Source organism: Harmonia axyridis, chromosome X (genome assembly GCF_914767665.1).
Source record: "Harmonia axyridis chromosome X, icHarAxyr1.1, whole genome shotgun sequence".
In the NCBI taxonomy this organism is placed as follows: Eukaryota; Metazoa; Arthropoda; class Insecta; order Coleoptera; family Coccinellidae; genus Harmonia; species Harmonia axyridis.
In genome coordinates, this window is record NC_059508.1 from 24087074 (window position 1) to 24106963 (window position 19890).

The window sequence follows — 19890 nt, forward strand, 5'->3', positions numbered from 1 at the left end:
TATTATCTTTTACGTGGTAAGGTCAATTGCTGCTGTAACCACAAATGCACGACTGACTTCTGTTGTTGATTTGATTTGTTTGTTATTTCCTTCAATGTTTCTCATTCTAACACTTCTCATCGTATTGCACAGGGACGAAAGCTTGACACACATGTCTATGGAAACCACATTGGTATAAGGGACTGTTCTTATTCCCTTCTTTCTGTATAATGATCAATTATCCAAGTAAGCCATTCCACATTGTTGATTTTCTTGGACTCGGATGTCACGCAGGTAGCTATAATCTCCCACGTGGTGAGGTCAATTGCTGCTGTAACTACAAATGCACGACTGACTTCTATTGTTGATTTCATTCGTTTGTTATTTTCTTCAATGATTCTCATTCTAACACTTTTCATCGTATTGCACAGGGACGAAAGCTTGACACGCGTGTCTAAGGAAACCACTTTGGTATAAGGGACTGTTCTTATACCCTTCTTTTTGTTTAATGAACAATTATCCAAGTAAGCAATTCCACATTGTTGATTTTCTTGGACTCGGATGTCACGCCGGTAGCTATAATCTCCCACGTGGTAAGGTCAATTGCTGCTGTAACCACAAATGCACGACTGACTTCTGTTGTTGATTTCATTTGTTTGTTATTTCCTTTAATGTTTCTCATTCTTACACTTTTCATCGTATTGCACAGGGACGAAAGCTTGACACGCGTGTCTAAGGAAACCACTTTGGTATAAGGGACTGTTCTTATTCCCTTCTTTTTGTTTAATGAACAATTATCCAAGTAAGCCGTTCCACATTGTTGATTTTCTTGGGCTCGGATGTCACGCAGGTAGCTGTAATCTCCCACGTGGTAAGGTCAATTGCTGCTGTAACCACGAATGCACGACTGACTTCTGTTGTTGATTTCATTCGTTTGTTTTTTTCTTCAATGATTCTCATTCTAACACTTTTCATCGTATTGCACAGGGACGAAAGCTTGACACGCGTGTCTAAGGAAACCACTTTGGTATGAGGGACTGTTCTTATTCCCTTCTTTTTGTTTAATGAACAATTATCCAAGTAAGCAATTCCACATTGTTGATTTTCTTGGACTCGGATGTCACGCCGGTAGCTATAATCTCCCACGTGGTAAGGTCAATTGCTGCTGTAATCACAAATGCACGACTGACTTCTGTTGTTGATTTGATTTGTTTGTTATTTCCTTCAATGTTTCTCATTCTAACACTTCTCATCGTATTGCACAGGGACGAAAGCTTGACACACGTGTCTATGGAAACCACATTGGTATAAGGGACTGTTCTTATTCCATTCTTTCTGTATAATGATCAATTATCCAAGTAAGCAATTCCACATTGTTGATTTTCTTGGACTCGGATGTCACGCCGGTAGCTATAATCTCCCACGTGGTAAGGTCAATTGCTGCTGTAACCACGAATGCACGACTGACTTCTGTTGTTGATTTCATTCGTTTGTTATTTTCTTCAATGATTCTCATTCTAACACTTTTCATCGTATTGCACAGGGACGAAAGCTTGACACGCGTGTCTAAGGAAACCACTTTGGTATGAGGGACTGTTCTTATTCCGTTCTTTTTGTTTAATGAACAATTATCCAAGTAAGCAATTCCACATTGTTGATTTTCTTGGACTCGGATGTCACGCCGGTAGCTATAATCTCCCACGTGGTAAGGTCAATTGCTGCTGTAACCACGAATGCACGACTGACTTCTGTTGTTGATTTCATTTGTTTGTTATTTTCTTCAATGATTCTCATTCTAACACTTTTCATCGTATTGCACAGGGACGAAAGCTTGACACGCGTGTCTAAGGAAACCACTTTGGTATAAGGGACTGTTCGTATTCCCTTCTTTTTGTTTAATGAACAATTATCCAAGTAAGCCATTCCACATTGTTGATTTTCTTGGACTCGGATGACACGCAGGTAGCTATTATCTTTTACGTGGTAAGGTCAATTGCTGCTGTAACCACAAATGCACGACTGACTTCTGTTGTTGATTTGATTTGTTTGTTATTTCCTTCAATGTTTCTCATTCTAACACTTCTCATCGTATTGCACAGGGACGAAAGCTTGACACACATGTCTATGGAAACCACATTGGTATAAGGGACTGTTCTTATTCCCTTCTTTCTGTATAATGATCAATTATCCAAGTAAGCCATTCCACATTGTTGATTTTCTTGGACTCGGATGTCACGCAGGTAGCTATAATCTCCCACGTGGTGAGGTCAATTGCTGCTGTAACTACAAATGCACGACTGACTTCTATTGTTGATTTCATTCGTTTGTTATTTTCTTCAATGATTCTCATTCTAACACTTTTCATCGTATTGCACAGGGACGAAAGCTTGACACGCGTGTCTAAGGAAACCACTTTGGTATAAGGGACTGTTCTTATACCCTTCTTTTTGTTTAATGAACAATTATCCAAGTAAGCAATTCCACATTGTTGATTTTCTTGGACTCGGATGTCACGCCGGTAGCTATAATCTCCCACGTGGTAAGGTCAATTGCTGCTGTAACCACAAATGCACGACTGACTTCTGTTGTTGATTTCATTTGTTTGTTATTTCCTTTAATGTTTCTCATTCTTACACTTTTCATCGTATTGCACAGGGACGAAAGCTTGACACGCGTGTCTAAGGAAACCACTTTGGTATAAGGGACTGTTCTTATTCCCTTCTTTTTGTTTAATGAACAATTATCCAAGTAAGCCGTTCCACATTGTTGATTTTCTTGGGCTCGGATGTCACGCAGGTAGCTGTAATCTCCCACGTGGTAAGGTCAATTGCTGCTGTAACCACAAATGCACGACTGACTTCTGTTGTTGATTTCATTCGTTTGTTATTTTCTTCAATGATTCTCATTCTAACACTTTTCATCGTATTGCACAGGGACGAAAGCTTGACACGCGTGTCTAAGGAAACCACTTTGGTATGAGGGACTGTTCTTATTCCCTTCTTTTTGTTTAATGAACAATTATCCAAGTAAGCAATTCCACATTGTTGATTTTCTTGGACTCGGATGTCACGCCGGTAGCTATAATCTCCCACGTGGTAAGGTCAATTGCTGCTGTAACCACAAATGCACGACTGACTTCTGTTGTTGATTTCATTTGTTTGTTATTTCCTTTAATGTTTCTCATTCTTACACTTTTCATCGTATTGCACAGGGACGAAAGCTTGACACGCGTGTCTAAGGAAACCACTTTGGTATAAGGGACTGTTCTTATTCCCTTCTTTTTGTTTAATGAACAATTATCCAAGTAAGCCGTTCCACATTGTTGATTTTCTTGGGCTCGGATGTCACGCAGGTAGCTGTAATCTCCCACGTGGTAAGGTCAATTGCTGCTGTAACCACGAATGCACGACTGACTTCTGTTGTTGATTTCATTCGTTTGTTATTTTCTTCAATGATTCTCATTCTAACACTTTTCATCGTATTGCACAGGGACGAAAGCTTGACACGCGTGTCTAAGGAAACCACTTTGGTATAAGGGACTGTTCTTATTCCCTTCTTTTTGTTTAATGAACAATTATCCAAGTAAGCCATTCCACATTGTTGATTTTCTTGGACTCGGGTGTCACGCAGGTAGCTATAATCTCCCACGTGGTGAGGTCAATTGCTGCTGTAATCACAAATGCACGACTGACTTCTGTTGTTGATTTGATTTGTTTGTTATTTCCTTCAATGTTTCTCATTCTAACACTTCTCATCGTATTGCACAGGGACGAAAGCTTGACACACATGTCTATGGAAACCACATTGGTATAAGGGACTGTTCTTATTCCCTTCTTTCTGTATAATGATCAATTATCCAAGTAAGCCATTCCACATTGTTGATTTTTTTGGACTCGGATGTCACGCAGGTAGCTATAATCTCCCACGTGGTGAGGTCAATTGCTGCTGTAACCACAAATGCACGACTGACTTCTATTGTTGATTTCATTCGTTTGTTATTTTCTTCAATGATTCTCATTCTAACACTTTTCATCGTATTGCACAGGGACGAAAGCTTGACACGCGTGTCTAAGGAAACCACTTTGGTATAAGGGACTGTTCTTATTCCCTTCTTTTTGTTTAATGAACAATTATCCAAGTAAGCCGTTCCACATTGTTGATTTTCTTGGGCTCGGATGTCACGCAGGTAGCTGTAATCTCCCACGTGGTAAGGTCAATTGCTGCTGTAACCACGAATGCACGACTGACTTCTGTTGTTGATTTCATTCGTTTGTTATTTTCTTCTATGTTTCTCATTCTAACACTTTTCATCGTATTGCACAGGGACGAAAGCTTGACACACGTGTCTAAGGAAACCACTTTGGTATAAGGGACTGTTCTTATTCCCTTCTTTTTGTTTAATGAACAATTATCCAAGTAAGCCATTCCACATTGTTGATTTTCTTGGACTCGGATGTCACGCAGGTAGCTATAATCTCCCACGTGGTGAGGTCAATTGCTGCTGTAACCACAAATGCACGACTGACTTCTGTTGTTGATTTCATTCGTTTGTTATTTCCTTCAATGTTTCTCATTCTAACACTTTTCATCGTATTGCACAGGGACGAAAGCTTGACACACGTGTCTAAGGAAACCACTTTGGTATAAGGGACTGTTCTTATTCCCTTTTTTTTGTTTAATGAACAATTATCCAAGTAAGCCATTCCACATTGTTGATTTTCTTGGACTCGGATGTCACGCAGGTAGCTATAATCTCCCACGTGGTGAGGTCAATTGCTGCTGTAACCACAAATGCACGACTGACTTCTGTTGTTGATTTCATTCGTTTGTTATTTTCTTCAATGTTTCTCATTCTAACACTTTTCATCGTAATGCACAGGGACGAAAGCTTGACACACGTGTCTATGGAAACCACATTGGTATAAGGGACTGTTCTTACTTCATTCTTTCTGTATAATGATCAATTATCCAAGTAAGCCATTCCACATTGTTGATTTTCTTGGACTCGGATGTCAAGCAGGTAGCTATAATCTCCCACGTGGTAAGGTCAATTGCTGCTGTAATCACAAATGCACGACTGACTTCTGTTGTTGATTTGATTTGTTTGTTATTTCCTTCAATGTTTCTCATTCTAACACTTCTCATCGTATTGCACAGGGACGAAAGCTTGACACACGTGTCTATGGAAACCACATTGGTATAAGGGACTGTTCTTATTCCCTTCTTTCTGTATAATGATCAATTATCCAAGTAAGCCATTCCACATTGTTGATTTTCTTGGACTCGGATGACACGCAGGTAGCTATTATCTTTTACGTGGTAAGGTCAATTGCTGCTGTAATCACAAATGCACGACTGACTTCTGTTGTTGATTTGATTTGTTTGTTATTTCCTTCAATGTTTCTCATTCTAACACTTCTCATCGTATTACACAGGGACGAAAGCTTGACACACGTGTCTATGGAAACCACATTGGTATAAAGGACTGTTCTTATTCCCTTCTTTCTGTATAATGATCAATTATCCAAGTAAGCCATTCCACATTGTTGATTTTCTTGGACTCGGATGACACGCAGGTAGCTATTATCTTTTACGTGGTAAGGTCAATTGCTGCTGTAACCACGAATGCACGACTGACTTCTGTTGTTGATTTCATTCGTTTGTTATTTTCTTCAATGATTCTCATTCTAACACTTTTCATCGTATTGCACAGGGACGAAAGCTTGACACGCGTGTCTAAGGAAACCACTTTGGTATAAGGGACTGTTCTTATTCCCTTCTTTTTGTTTAATGAACAATTATCCAAGTAAGCCATTCCACATTGTTGATTTTCTTGGACTCGGATGTCAAGCAGGTAGCTATAATCTCCCACGTGGTGAGGTCAATTGCTGCTGTAATCACAAATGCACGACTGACTTCTGTTGTTGATTTGATTTGTTTGTTATTTCCTTCAATGTTTCTCATTCTAACACTTCTCATCGTATTGCACAGGGACGAAAGCTTGACACACATGTCTATGGAAACCACATTGGTATAAGGGACTGTTCTTATTCCCTTCTTTCTGTATAATGATCAATTATCCAAGTAAGCCATTCCACATTGTTGATTTTCTTGGACTCGGATGTCACGCAGGTAGCTATAATCTCCCACGTGGTGAGGTCAATTGCTGCTGTAACCACAAATGCACGACTGACTTCTATTGTTGATTTCATTCGTTTGTTATTTTCTTCAATGATTCTCATTCTAACACTTTTCATCGTATTGCACAGGGACGAAAGCTTGACACGCGTGTCTAAGGAAACCACTTTGGTATAAGGGACTGTTCTTATTCCCTTCTTTTTGTTTAATGAACAATTATCCAAGTAAGCCGTTCCACATTGTTGATTTTCTTGGGCTCGGATGTCACGCAGGTAGCTGTAATCTCCCACGTGGTAAGGTCAATTGCTGCTGTAACCACGAATGCACGACTGACTTCTGTTGTTGATTTCATTCGTTTGTTATTTTCTTCTATGTTTCTCATTCTAACACTTTTCATCGTATTGCACAGGGACGAAAGCTTGACACACGTGTCTAAGGAAACCACTTTGGTATAAGGGACTGTTCTTATTCCCTTCTTTTTGTTCAATGAACAATTATCCAAGTAAGCCATTCCACATTGTTGATTTTCTTGGACTCGGATGTCACGCAGGTAGCTATAATCTCCCACGTGGTGAGGTCAATTGCTGCTGTAACCACAAATGCACGACTGACTTCTGTTGTTGATTTCATTCGTTTGTTATTTCCTTCAATGTTTCTCATTCTAACACTTTTCATCGTATTGCACAGGGACGAAAGCTTGACACACGTGTCTAAGGAAACCACTTTGGTATAAGGGACTGTTCTTATTCCCTTCTTTTTGTTTAATGAACAATTATCCAAGTAAGCCATTCCACATTGTTGATTTTCTTGGACTCGGATGTCACGCAGGTAGCTATAATCTCCCACGTGGTGAGGTCAATTGCTGCTGTAACCACAAATGCACGACTGACTTCTGTTGTTGATTTCATTCGTTTGTTATTTTCTTCAATGTTTCTCATTCTAACACTTTTCATCGTAATGCACAGGGACGAAAGCTTGACACACGTGTCTATGGAAACCACATTGGTATAAGGGACTGTTCTTACTTCATTCTTTCTGTATAATGATCAATTATCCAAGTAAGCCATTCCACATTGTTGATTTTCTTGGACTCGGATGTCAAGCAGGTAGCTATAATCTCCCACGTGGTAAGGTCAATTGCTGCTGTAATCACAAATGCACGACTGACTTCTGTTGTTGATTTGATTTGTTTGTTATTTCCTTCAATGTTTCTCATTCTAACACTTCTCATCGTATTGCACAGGGACGAAAGCTTGACACACGTGTCTATGGAAACCACATTGGTATAAGGGACTGTTCTTATTCCCTTCTTTCTGTATAATGATCAATTATCCAAGTAAGCCATTCCACATTGTTGATTTTCTTGGACTCGGATGACACGCAGGTAGCTATTATCTTTTACGTGGTAAGGTCAATTGCTGCTGTAATCACAAATGCACGACTGACTTCTGTTGTTGATTTGATTTGTTTGTTATTTCCTTCAATGTTTCTCATTCTAACACTTCTCATCGTATTACACAGGGACGAAAGCTTGACACACGTGTCTATGGAAACCACATTGGTATAAGGGACTGTTCTTATTCCCTTCTTTCTGTATAATGATCAATTATCCAAGTAAGCCATTCCACATTGTTGATTTTCTTGGACTCGGATGACACGCAGGTAGCTATTATCTTTTACGTGGTAAGGTCAATTGCTGCTGTAACCACGAATGCACGACTGACTTCTGTTGTTGATTTCATTTGTTTGTTATTTTCTTCAATGATTCTCATTCTAACACTTTTCATCGTATTGCACAGGGACGAAAGCTTGACACGCGTGTCTAAGGAAACCACTTTGGTATAAGGGACTGTTCGTATTCCCTTCTTTTTGTTTAATGAACAATTATCCAAGTAAGCCATTCCACATTGTTGATTTTCTTGGACTCGGATGACACGCAGGTAGCTATTATCTTTTACGTGGTAAGGTCAATTGCTGCTGTAACCACAAATGCACGACTGACTTCTGTTGTTGATTTGATTTGTTTGTTATTTCCTTCAATGTTTCTCATTCTAACACTTCTCATCGTATTGCACAGGGACGAAAGCTTGACACACGTGTCTATGGAAACCACATTGGTATAAGGGACTGTTCTTATTCCCTTCTTTCTGTATAATGAACAATTATCCAAGTAAGCCGTTCCACATTGTTGATTTTCTTGGGCTCGGATGTCACGCAGGTAGCTGTAATCTCCCACGTGGTAAGGACAATTGCTGCTGTAACCACGAATGCACGACTGACTTCTGTTGTTGATTTCATTCGTTTGTTATTTTCTTCAATGATTCTCATTCTAACACTTTTCATCGTATTGCACAGGGACGAAAGCTTGACACGCGTGTCTAAGGAAACCACTTTGGTATAAGGGACTGTTCTTATTCCCTTCTTTTTGTTTAATGAACAATTATCCAAGTAAGCCATTCCACATTGTTGATTTTCTTGGACTCGGATGTCACGCAGGTAGCTATAATCTCCCACGTGGTGAGGTCAATTGCTGTTGTAACCACAAATGCACGACTGACTTCTGTTGTTGATTTCATTCGTTTGTTATTTTCTTCAATGATTCTCATTCTAACACTTTTCATCGTATTGCACAGGGACGAAAGCTTGACACGCGTGTCTAAGGAAACCACTTTGGTATAAGGGACTGTTCTTATTCCCTTCTTTTTGTTTAATGAACAATTATCCAAGTAAGCCGTTCCACATTGTTGATTTTCTTGGGCTCGGATGTCACGCAGGTAGCTGTAATCTCCCACGTGGTAAGGTCAATTGCTGCTGTAACCACGAATGCACGACTGACTTCTGTTGTTGATTTCATTCGTTTGTTATTTTCTTCTATGTTTCTCATTCTAACACTTTTCATCGTATTGCACAGGGACGAAAGCTTGACACACGTGTCTAAGGAAACCACTTTGGTATAAGGGACTGTTCTTATTCCCTTCTTTTTGTTTAATGAACAATTATCCAAGTAAGCCATTCCACATTGTTGATTTTCTTGGACTCGGATGTCACGCAGGTAGCTATAATCTCCCACGTGGTGAGGTCAATTGCTGCTGTAACCACAAATGCACGACTGACTTCTGTTGTTGATTTCATTCGTTTGTTATTTCCTTCAATGTTTCTCATTCTAACACTTTTCATCGTATTGCACAGGGACGAAAGCTTGACACACGTGTCTAAGGAAACCACTTTGGTATAAGGGACTGTTCTTATTCCCTTCTTTTTGTTTAATGAACAATTATCCAAGTAAGCCATTCCACATTGTTGATTTTCTTGGACTCGGATGTCACGCAGGTAGCTATAATCTCCCACGTGGTGAGGTCAATTGCTGCTGTAACCACAAATGCACGACTGACTTCTGTTGTTGATTTCATTCGTTTGTTATTTTCTTCAATGTTTCTCATTCTAACACTTTTCATCGTATTGCACAGGGACGAAAGCTTGACACACGTGTCTATGGAAACCACATTGGTATAAGGGACTGTTCTTACTTCATTCTTTCTGTATAATGATCAATTATCCAAGTAAGCCATTCCACATTGTTGATTTTCTTGGACTCGGATGTCACGCAGGTAGCTATAATCTCCCACGTGGTGAGGTCAATTGCTGCTGTAACCACAAATGCACGACTGACTTCTGTTGTTGATTTGATTTGTTTGTTATTTCCTTCAATGTTTCTCATTCTAACACTTCTCATCGTATTGCACAGGGACGAAAGCTTGACACACGTGTCTATGGAAACCACATTGGTATAAGGGACTGTTCTTATTCCCTTCTTTCTGTATAATGATCAATTATCCAAGTAAGCCATTCCACATTGTTGATTTTCTTGGACTCGTATGACACGCAGGTAGCTATTATCTTTTACGTGGTAAGGTCAATTGCTGCTGTAACCACAAATGCACGACTGACTTCTGTTGTTGATTTCATTTGTTTGTTATTTTCTTCAATGATTCTCATTCTAACACTTTTCATCTTATTGCACAGGGACGAAAGCTTGACACGCGTGTCTAAGGAAACCACTTTGGTATAAGGGACTGTTCTTATTCCCTTCTTTTTGTTTAATGAACAATTATCCAAGTAAGCCGTTCCACATTGTTGATTTTCTTGGGCTCGGATGTCACGCAGGTAGCTGTAATCTCCCACGTGGTAAGGTCAATTGCTGCTGTAACCACGAATGCACGACTGACTTCTGTTGTTGATTTCATTCGTTTGTTATTTTCTTCAATGATTCTCATTCTAACATTTCTCATCGTATTGCACAGGGACGAAAGCTTGACACACGTGTCTAAGGAATCCACTTTGGTATAAGGGACTGTTCTTATTCCCTTCTTTTTGTTTAATGAACAATTATCCAAGTAAGCCGTTCCACATTGTTCATTTTCTTGGGCTCGGATGTCACGCAGGTAGCTATAATCTCCCACGTGGTAAGGTCAATTGCTGCTGTAACCACGAATGCACGACTGACTTCTGTTGTTGATTTCATTCGTTTGTTATTTTCTTCAATGATTCTCATTCTAACACTTTTCATCGTATTGCACAGGGACGAAAGCTTGACACGCGTGTCTAAGGAAACCACTTTGGTATAAGGGACTGTTCTTATTCCCTTCTTTTTGTTTAATGAACAATTATCCAAGTAAGCCATTCCACATTGTTGATTTTCTTGGGCTCGGATGTCACGCAGGTAGCTGTAATCTCCCACGTGGTAAGGTCAATTGCTGCTGTAACCACGAATGCACTACTGACTTCTGTTGTTGATTTCATTCGTTTGTTATTTTCTTCTATGTTTCTCATTCTAACACTTTTCATCGTATTGCACAGGGACGAAAGCTTGACACACGTGTCTAAGGAAACCACTTTGGTATAAGGGACTGTTCTTATTCCCTTCTTTTTGTTTAATGAACAATTATCCAAGTAAGCCATTCCACATTGTTGATTTTCTTGGACTCGGATGTCACGCAGGTAGCTATAATCTCCCACGTGGTGAGGTCAATTGCTGCTGTAACCACAAATGCACGACTGACTTCTGTTGTTGATTTCATTCGTATGTTATTTCCTTCAATGTTTCTCATTCTAACACTTTTCATCGTATTGCACAGGGACGAAAGCTTGACACACGTGTCTAAGGAAACCACTTTGGTATAAGGGAATGTTCTTATTCCCTTCTTTTTGTTTAATGAACAATTATCCAAGTAAGCCATTCCACATTGTTGATTTTCTTGGACTCGGATGTCACGCAGGTAGCTATAATCTCCCACGTGGTGAGGTCAATTGCTGCTGTAACCACAAATGCACGACTGACTTCTGTTGTTGATTTCATTCGTTTGTTATTTTCTTCAATGTTTCTCATTCTAACACTTTTCATCGTAATGCACAGGGACGAAAGCTTGACACACGTGTCTATGGAAACCACATTGGTATAAGGGACTGTTCTTACTTCATTCTTTCTGTTTAATGATCAATTATCCAAGTAAGCCATTCCACATTGTTGATTTTCTTGGACTCGGATGTCAAGCAGGTAGCTATAATCTCCCACGTGGTAAGGTCAATTGCTGCTGTAATCACAAATGCACGACTGACTTCTGTTGTTGATTTGATTTGTTTGTTATTTCCTTCAATGTTTCTCATTCTAACACTTCTCATCGTATTGCACAGGGACGAAAGCTTGACACACGTGTCTATGGAAACCACATTGGTATAAGGGACTGTTCTTATTCCCTTCTTTCTGTATAATGATCAATTATCCAAGTAAGCCATTCCAAATTGTTGATTTTCTTGGACTCGGATGACACGCAGGTAGCTATTATCTTTTACGTGGTAAGGTCAATTGCTGCTGTAACCACAAATGCACGACTGACTTCTGTTGTTGATTTCATTTGTTTGTTATTTCCTTTAATGTTTCTCATTCTAACATTTCTCATCGTATTGCACAGGGACGAAAGCTTGACACACGTGTCTAAGGAAACCACTTTGGTATAAGGGACTGTTCTTATTCCCTTCTTTTTGTTTAATGAACAATTATCCAAGTAAGCCGTTCCACATTGTTCATTTTCTTGGGCTCGGATGTCACGCAGGTAGCTGTAATCTCCCTCGTGGTAAGGTCAATTGCTGCTGTAACCACAAATGCACGACTGACTTCTGTTGTTGATTTCATTCGTTTGTTATTTTCTTCAATGTTTCTCATTCTAACACTTTTCATCGTATTGCACAGGGACGAAAGCTTGACACGCGTGTCTAAGGAAACCACTTTGGTATAAGGGTCTGTTCTTATTCCCTTCTTTTTGTTTAATGAACAATTATCCAAGTAAGCCATTCCACATTGTTGATTTTCTTGGACTCGGATGTCACGCAGGTAGCTATAATCTCCCACGTGGTGAGGTCAATTGCTGCTGTAACCACAAATGCACGACTGACTTCTATTGTTGATTTCATTCGTTTGTTATTTTCTTCAATGATTCTCATTCTAACACTTTTCATCGTATTGCACAGGGACGAAAGCTTGACACGCGTGTCTAGGGAAACCACTTTGGTATAAGGGACTGTTCTTATTCCCTTCTTTTTGTTTAATGAACAATTATCCAAGTAAGCAATTCCACATTGTTGATTTTCTTGGACTCGGATATCACGCCGGTAGCTATAATCTCCCACGTGGTAAGGTCAATTGCTGCTGTAACCACAAATGCACGACTGACTTCTGTTGTTGATTTCATTTGTTTGTTATTTCCTTTAATGTTTCTCATTCTAACACTTTTCATCGTATTGCACAGGGACGAAAGCATGACACGCGTGTCTAAGGAAACAATATATATATATAATAAGGGACTGTTCTTATTCCCTTCTTTTTGTTTAATGAACAATTATCCAAGTAAGCCGTTCCACATTGTTGATTTTCTTGGGCTCGGATGTCACGCAGGTAGCTGTAATCTCCCACGTGGTAAGGTCAATTGCTGCTGTAACCGCGAATGCACGACTGACTTCTGTTGTTGATTTCATTCGTTTGTTATTTTCTTCAATGATTCTCATTCTAACACTTTTCATCGTATTGCACAGGGACGAAAGCTTGACACGCGTGTCTAAGGAAACCACTTTGGTATAAGGGACTGTTCTTATTCCCTTCTTTTTGTTTAATGAACAATTATCCAAGTAAGCAATTCCACATTGTTGATTTTCTTGGACTCGGATGTCACGCAGGTAGCTATAATCTCCCACGTGGTGAGGTCAATTGCTGCTGTAACCACAAATGCACGACTAACTTCTGTTGTTGATTTCATTCGTTTGTTATTTTCTTCAATGATTCTCATTCTAACACTTTTCATCGTATTGCACAGGGACGAAAGCTTGACACGCGTGTCTAAGGAAACCACTTTGGTATAAGGGACTGTTCTTGTTCCCTTCTTTTTGTTTAATGAACAATTATCCAAGTAAGCCGTTCCACATTGTTGATTTTCTTGAGCTCGGATGTCACGCAGGTAGCTGTAATCTCCCACGTGGTAAGGTCAATTGCTGCTGTAACCAAGAATGCACGACTGACTTCTGTTGTTGATTTCATTCGTTTGTTATTTTCTTCAATGTTTCTCATTCTAACACTTTTCATCGTATTGCACAGTGACGAAAGCTTGACACACGTGTCTAAGGAAACCACTTTGGTATGAGGGACTGCTCTTCTTCCCTTTTTTCTTTTTGATGAACAAATATCCAAGTAAGCCATTCCACATTGTTGATTTTCTTGGACTAGGATGTCACGCAGCTATCTATAATCTCCCACGTGGAAAGGTCAATTGCTGCTGTAACCACAAATGCACGACTGACTTCTGTTGTTGATGTCATTTGTTTGTTATTTCCTTCTATGTTTCTCATTCTAACACTTTTCATCGTATTGCACAGGGACGAAAGCTTGACACACATGTCTGAGAAAACCACTTTGGTATGAGGGACTGTTCTTATTCCCTTTTTTTTGTTTAATCAACAATTATCCAAGTAAGCCATTCCACATTGTTGATTTTCTTGGACTCGGATGTCACGCATGTAGCTACAATCTCTCAATTGGTAAGGTCAATTGCTGCTGTAACCAAAACTGGACGGCTGACTTCTGTTGTTGATTTCATTCGTTTGTTATTTCCTTCAATGTTTCTTACTCTAACACTTTTTGTCGTATTGCTGAGGGATGAAAGCTTGACACACTTTTGTTTAATCAACAATTATCCGAGTAGGCCATTCCACATTGTTGATTTTCTTGGACTCGGATGTCTCGCAGGTAGCTATAATCTCCCACGTGGTGAGGTCTATTGCTGCTGTAACCACAAATGCACGACTGACTTCTGTTGTTGATTTCATTTGTTTGTTATTTCCTTCTATGTTTCTCATTCTAACACTTTTCATCGTATTGCACAGGGACGAAAGCTTGACACGCGTGTCTAAAGAAACCACTTTGGTATAAGGGACTGTTCTTATTCCCTTCTTTTTGTTTAATGAACAATTATCCAAGTAAGCCATTCCACATTGTTGATTTTCTTGGACTCGGATGTCACGCAGGTAGCTATAATCTCCCACGTGGTAAGGTCAATTGCTGCTGTAACCACAAATGCACGACTGACTTCGGTTGTTGATTTCATTTGTTTGTTATTTCATTCTATGTTTCTCATTCTAACACTTTTCATCGTATTGCACAGGGACGAAAGCTTGACACACGTGTCTAAGGAAACCACTTTGGTATAAGGGAATGTTCATATTCCCTTTCTTTTTGTTTAATGAACAATTATCCAAGTAAGCCATTCCACATTGTTGATTTTCTTGGACTCGGATGACACGCGGGTCTCTATAATCTCCCACGTGGTAAGGTCAATTGCTGCTGTAACCACAATTGGACGGCTGACTTCTGTTGTTGATTTCATTTGTTTGTTATTTCCTTCAATGTTTCTCATTCTAACACTTCTCATCGTATTGCACAGGGACGAAAGCTTGACACACGTGTCTAAGGAAACCACTTTGGTATAAGGGACTGTTCTTACTTCATTCTTTCTGTATAATGATCAATTATCCAAGTAAGCCATTCCACATTGTTGATTTTCTTGGACTCGGATGTCACGCAGGTAGCTATGATCTGTAACGTGGTAAGGTCAATTGCTGCTGTAACCACAAATGCACGACTGACTTCTGTTGTTGATTTCATTTGTTTGTTATTTCCTTCAATGTTTCTCATTCTAACACTTTTCATCGTATTGCACAGGGACGAAAGCTTGACACACGTGTCTAAGGAAACCACTTTGGTATAAGGGACTGTTCTTATTCAATTCTTTTTGTTTAATGAACAATTATCCAAGTAAGCCGTTCCACATTGTTGATTTTCTTGGACTCGGATGTCACGCAGGTAGCTATAATCTCCCACGTGGTAAGGTCAATTGCTGCTGTAACCACAAATGCACGACTGACTTCTGTTGTTGATTTCATTCGTTTGTTATTTTCTTCAATGTTTCTCATTCTAACACTTTTCATCGTATTGCACAGGGACGAAAGCTTGACACACGTGTCTATGGAAACCACATTGGTATAAGGGACTGTTCTTACTTCATTCTTTCTGTATAATGATCTATTATCCAAGTAAGCCATTCCACATTGTTGATTTTCTTGGACTCGGATGTCACGCAGGTAGCTATAATCTCCCACGTGGTAAGGTCAATTGCTGCTGTAATCACAAATGCACGACTGACTTCTGTTGTTGATTTGATTTGTTTGTTATTTCCTTCAATGTTTCTCATTCTAACACTTCTCATCGTATTGCACAGGGACGAAAGCTTGACACATGTGTCTATGGAAACCACATTGGTATGAGGGACTGTTCTTATTCCCTTCTTTCTGTATAATGATCAATTATTCAAGTAAGCCATTCCACATTGTTGATTTTCTTGGACTCGGATGACACGCAGGTAGCTATAATCTTTTACGTGGTAAGGTCAATTGCTGCTGTAACCACAAATGCACGACTGACTTCTGTTGTTGATTTCATTCGTTTGTTATTTTCTTCAATGTTTCTCATTCTAACACTTTTCATCGTATTGCACAGGGACGAAAGCTTGACACACGTGTCTATGGAAACCACATTGGTATAAGGGACTGTTCTTACTTCATTCTTTCTGTATAATGATCAATTATCCAAGTAAGCCATTCCACATTGTTGATTTTCTTGGACTCGGATGTCACGCAGGTAGCTATAATCTCTCACGTGGTGAGGTCAATTACTGCTGTAACCACAAATGCACGACTGACTTCTGTTGTTGATTACATTCGTTTGTTATTTTCTTCAATGTTTCTCATTCTAACACTTTTCATCGTATTGCACAGGGACGAAAGCTTGACACGCGTGTCTAAGGAATCCACTTTGGTATAAGGGTCTGTTCTTATTCCCTTCTTTTTGTTTAATGAACAATTATCCAAGTAAGCCATTCCACATTGTTGATTTTCTTGGACTCGGATGTCACGCAGGTAGCTATAATCTCCCACGTGGTGAGGTCAATTGCTGCTGTAACCACAAATGCACGACTGACTTCTGTTGTTGATTTCATTCGTTTGTTATTTTCTTCAATGTTTGTCATTCTAACACTTTTCATCGTATTGCACAGGGACGAAAGCTTGACACGCGTGTCTAAGGAAACCACTTCGGTATAAGGGACTGTTCTTATTCCCTTCTTTTTGTTTAATGAACAATTATCCAAGTAAGCCATTCCACATTGTTGATTTTCTTGGACTCGGATGTCACGCAGGTAGCTATAATCTCCCACGTGGTGAGGTCAATTGCTGCTGTAACCACAAATGCACGACTGACTTCTGTTGTTGATTTCATTCGTTTGTTATTTTCTTCAATGTTTGTCATTCTAACACTTTTCATCGTATTGCACAGGGACGAAAGCTTGACACGCGTGTCTAAGGAAACCACTTCGGTATAAGGGACTGTTCTTATTCCCTTCTTTTTGTTTAATGAACAATTATCCAAGTAAGCAATTCCACATTGTTGATTTTCTTGGACTCGGATGTCACGCAGGTAGCTATAATCTCCCACGTGGTGAGGTCAATTGCTGCTGTAACCACAAATGCACGACTGACTTCTGTTGTTGATTTCATTCGTTTGTTATTTTCTTCAATGATTCTCATTCTAACACTTTTCATCGTATTGCACAGGGACGAAAGCTTGACACGCGTGTCTAAGGAAACCACTTTGGTATAAGGGACTGTTCTTGTTCCCTTCTTTTTGTTTAATGAACAATTATCCAAGTAAGCCGTTCCACATTGTTGATTTTCTTGAGCTCGGATGTCACGCAGGTAGCTGTAATCTCCCACGTGGTAAGGTCAATTGCTGCTGTAACCACGAATGCACGACTGACTTCTGTTGTTGATTTCATTCGTTTGTTATTTTCTTCAATGTTTCTCATTCTAACACTTTTCATCGTATTGCACAGTGACGAAAGCTTGACACACGTGTCTAAGGAAACCACTTTGGTATGAGGGACTGCTCTTCTTCCCTTTTTTCTTTTTGATGAACAAATATCCAAGTAAGCCATTCCACATTGTTGATTTTCTTGGACTAGGATGTCACGCAGCTATCTATAATCTCCCACGTGGAAAGGTCAATTGCTGCTGTAACCACAAATGCACGACTGACTTCTGTTGTTGATTTCATTTGTTTGTTATTTCCTTCTATGTTTCTCATTCTAACACTTTTCATCGTATTGCACAGGGACGAAAGCTTGACACACATGTCTGAGAAAACCACTTTGGTATGAGGGACTGTTCTTATTCCCTTTTTTTTGTTTAATCAACAATTATCCAACCATTCCACATTGTTGATTTTCTTGGACTCGGATGTCACGCATGTAGCTACAATCTCTCAATTGGTAAGGTCAATTGCTGCTGTAACCAAAACTGGACGGCTGACTTCTGTTGTTGATTTCATTCGTTTGTTATTTCCTTCAATGTTTCTTACTCTAACACTTTTTGTCGTATTGCTGAGGGATGAAAGCTTGACACACTTTTGTTTAATCAACAATTATCCGAGTAGGCCATTCCACATTGTTGATTTTCTTGGACTCGGATGTCTCGCAGGTAGCTATAATCTCCCACGTGGTGAGGTCAATTGCTGCTGTAACCACAAATGCACGACTGACTTCTGTTGTTGATTTCATTTGTTTGTTATTTCCTTCTATGTTTCTCATTCTAACACTTTTCATCGTATTGCACAGGGACGAAAGCTTGACACGCGTGTCTAAAGAAACCACTTTGGTATAAGGGACTGTTCTTATTCCCTTCTTTTTGTTTAATGAACAATTATCCAAGTAAGCCATTCCACATTGTTGATTTTCTTGGACTCGGATGTCACGCAGGTAGCTATAATCTCCCACGTGGTAAGGTCAATTGCTGCTGTAACCACAAATGCACGACTGACTTCGGTTGTTGATTTCATTTGTTTGTTATTTCATTCTATGTTTCTCATTCTAACACTTTTCATCGTATTGCACAGGGACGAAAGCTTGACACACGTGTCTAAGGAAACCACTTTGGTATAAGGGAATGTTCATATTCCCTTTCTTTTTGTTTAATGAACAATTATCCAAGTAAGCCATTCCACATTGTTGATTTTCTTGGACTCGGATGACACGCGGGTCTCTATAATCTCCCACGTGGTAAGGTCAATTGCTGCTGTAACCACAATTGGACGGCTGACTTCTGTTGTTGATTTCATTTGTTTGTTATTTCCTTCAATGTTTCTCATTCTAACACTTCTCATCGTATTGCACAGGGACGAAAGCTTGACACACGTGTCTAAGGAAACCACTTTGGTATAAGGGACTGTTCTTACTTCATTCTTTCTGTATAATGATCAATTATCCAAGTAAGTCATTCCACATTGTTGATTTTCTTGGACTCGGATGTCACGCAGGTAGCTATGATCTGTAACGTGGTAAGGTCAATTGCTGCTGTAACCACAAATGCACGACTGACTTCTGTTGTTGATTTCATTTGTTTGTTATTTCCTTCAATGTTTCTCATTCTAACACTTTTCATCGTATTGCACAGGGACGAAAGCTTGACACACGTGTCTAAGGAAAGCACTTTGGTATAAGGGACTGTTCTTATTCAATTCTTTTTGTTTAATGAACAATTATCCAAGTAAGCCGTTCCACATTGTTGATTTTCTTGGACTCGGATGTCACGCAGGTAGCTATAATCTCCCACGTGGTAAGGTCAATTGCTGCTGTAACCACAAATGCACGACTGACTTCTGTTGTTGATTTCATTCGTTTGTTATTTTCTTCAATGTTTCTCATTCTAACACTTTTCATCGTATTGCACAGGGACGAAAGCTTGACACACGTGTCTATGGAAACCACATTGGTATAAGGGACTGTTCTTACTTCATTCTTTCTGTATAATGATCTATTATCCAAGTAAGCCATTCCACATTGTTGATTTTCTTGGACTCGGATGTCACGCAGGTAGCTATAATCTCCCACGTGGTAAGGTCAATTGCTGCTGTAATCACAAATGCACGACTGACTTCTGTTGTTGATTTGATTTGTTTGTTATTTCCTTCAATGTTTCTCATTCTAACACTTCTCATCGTATTGCACAGGGATGAAAGCTTGACACATGTGTCTATGGAAACCACATTGGTATAAGGGACTGTTCTTATTCCCTTCTTTCTGTATAATGATCAATTATCCAAGTAAGCCATTCCACATTGTTGAT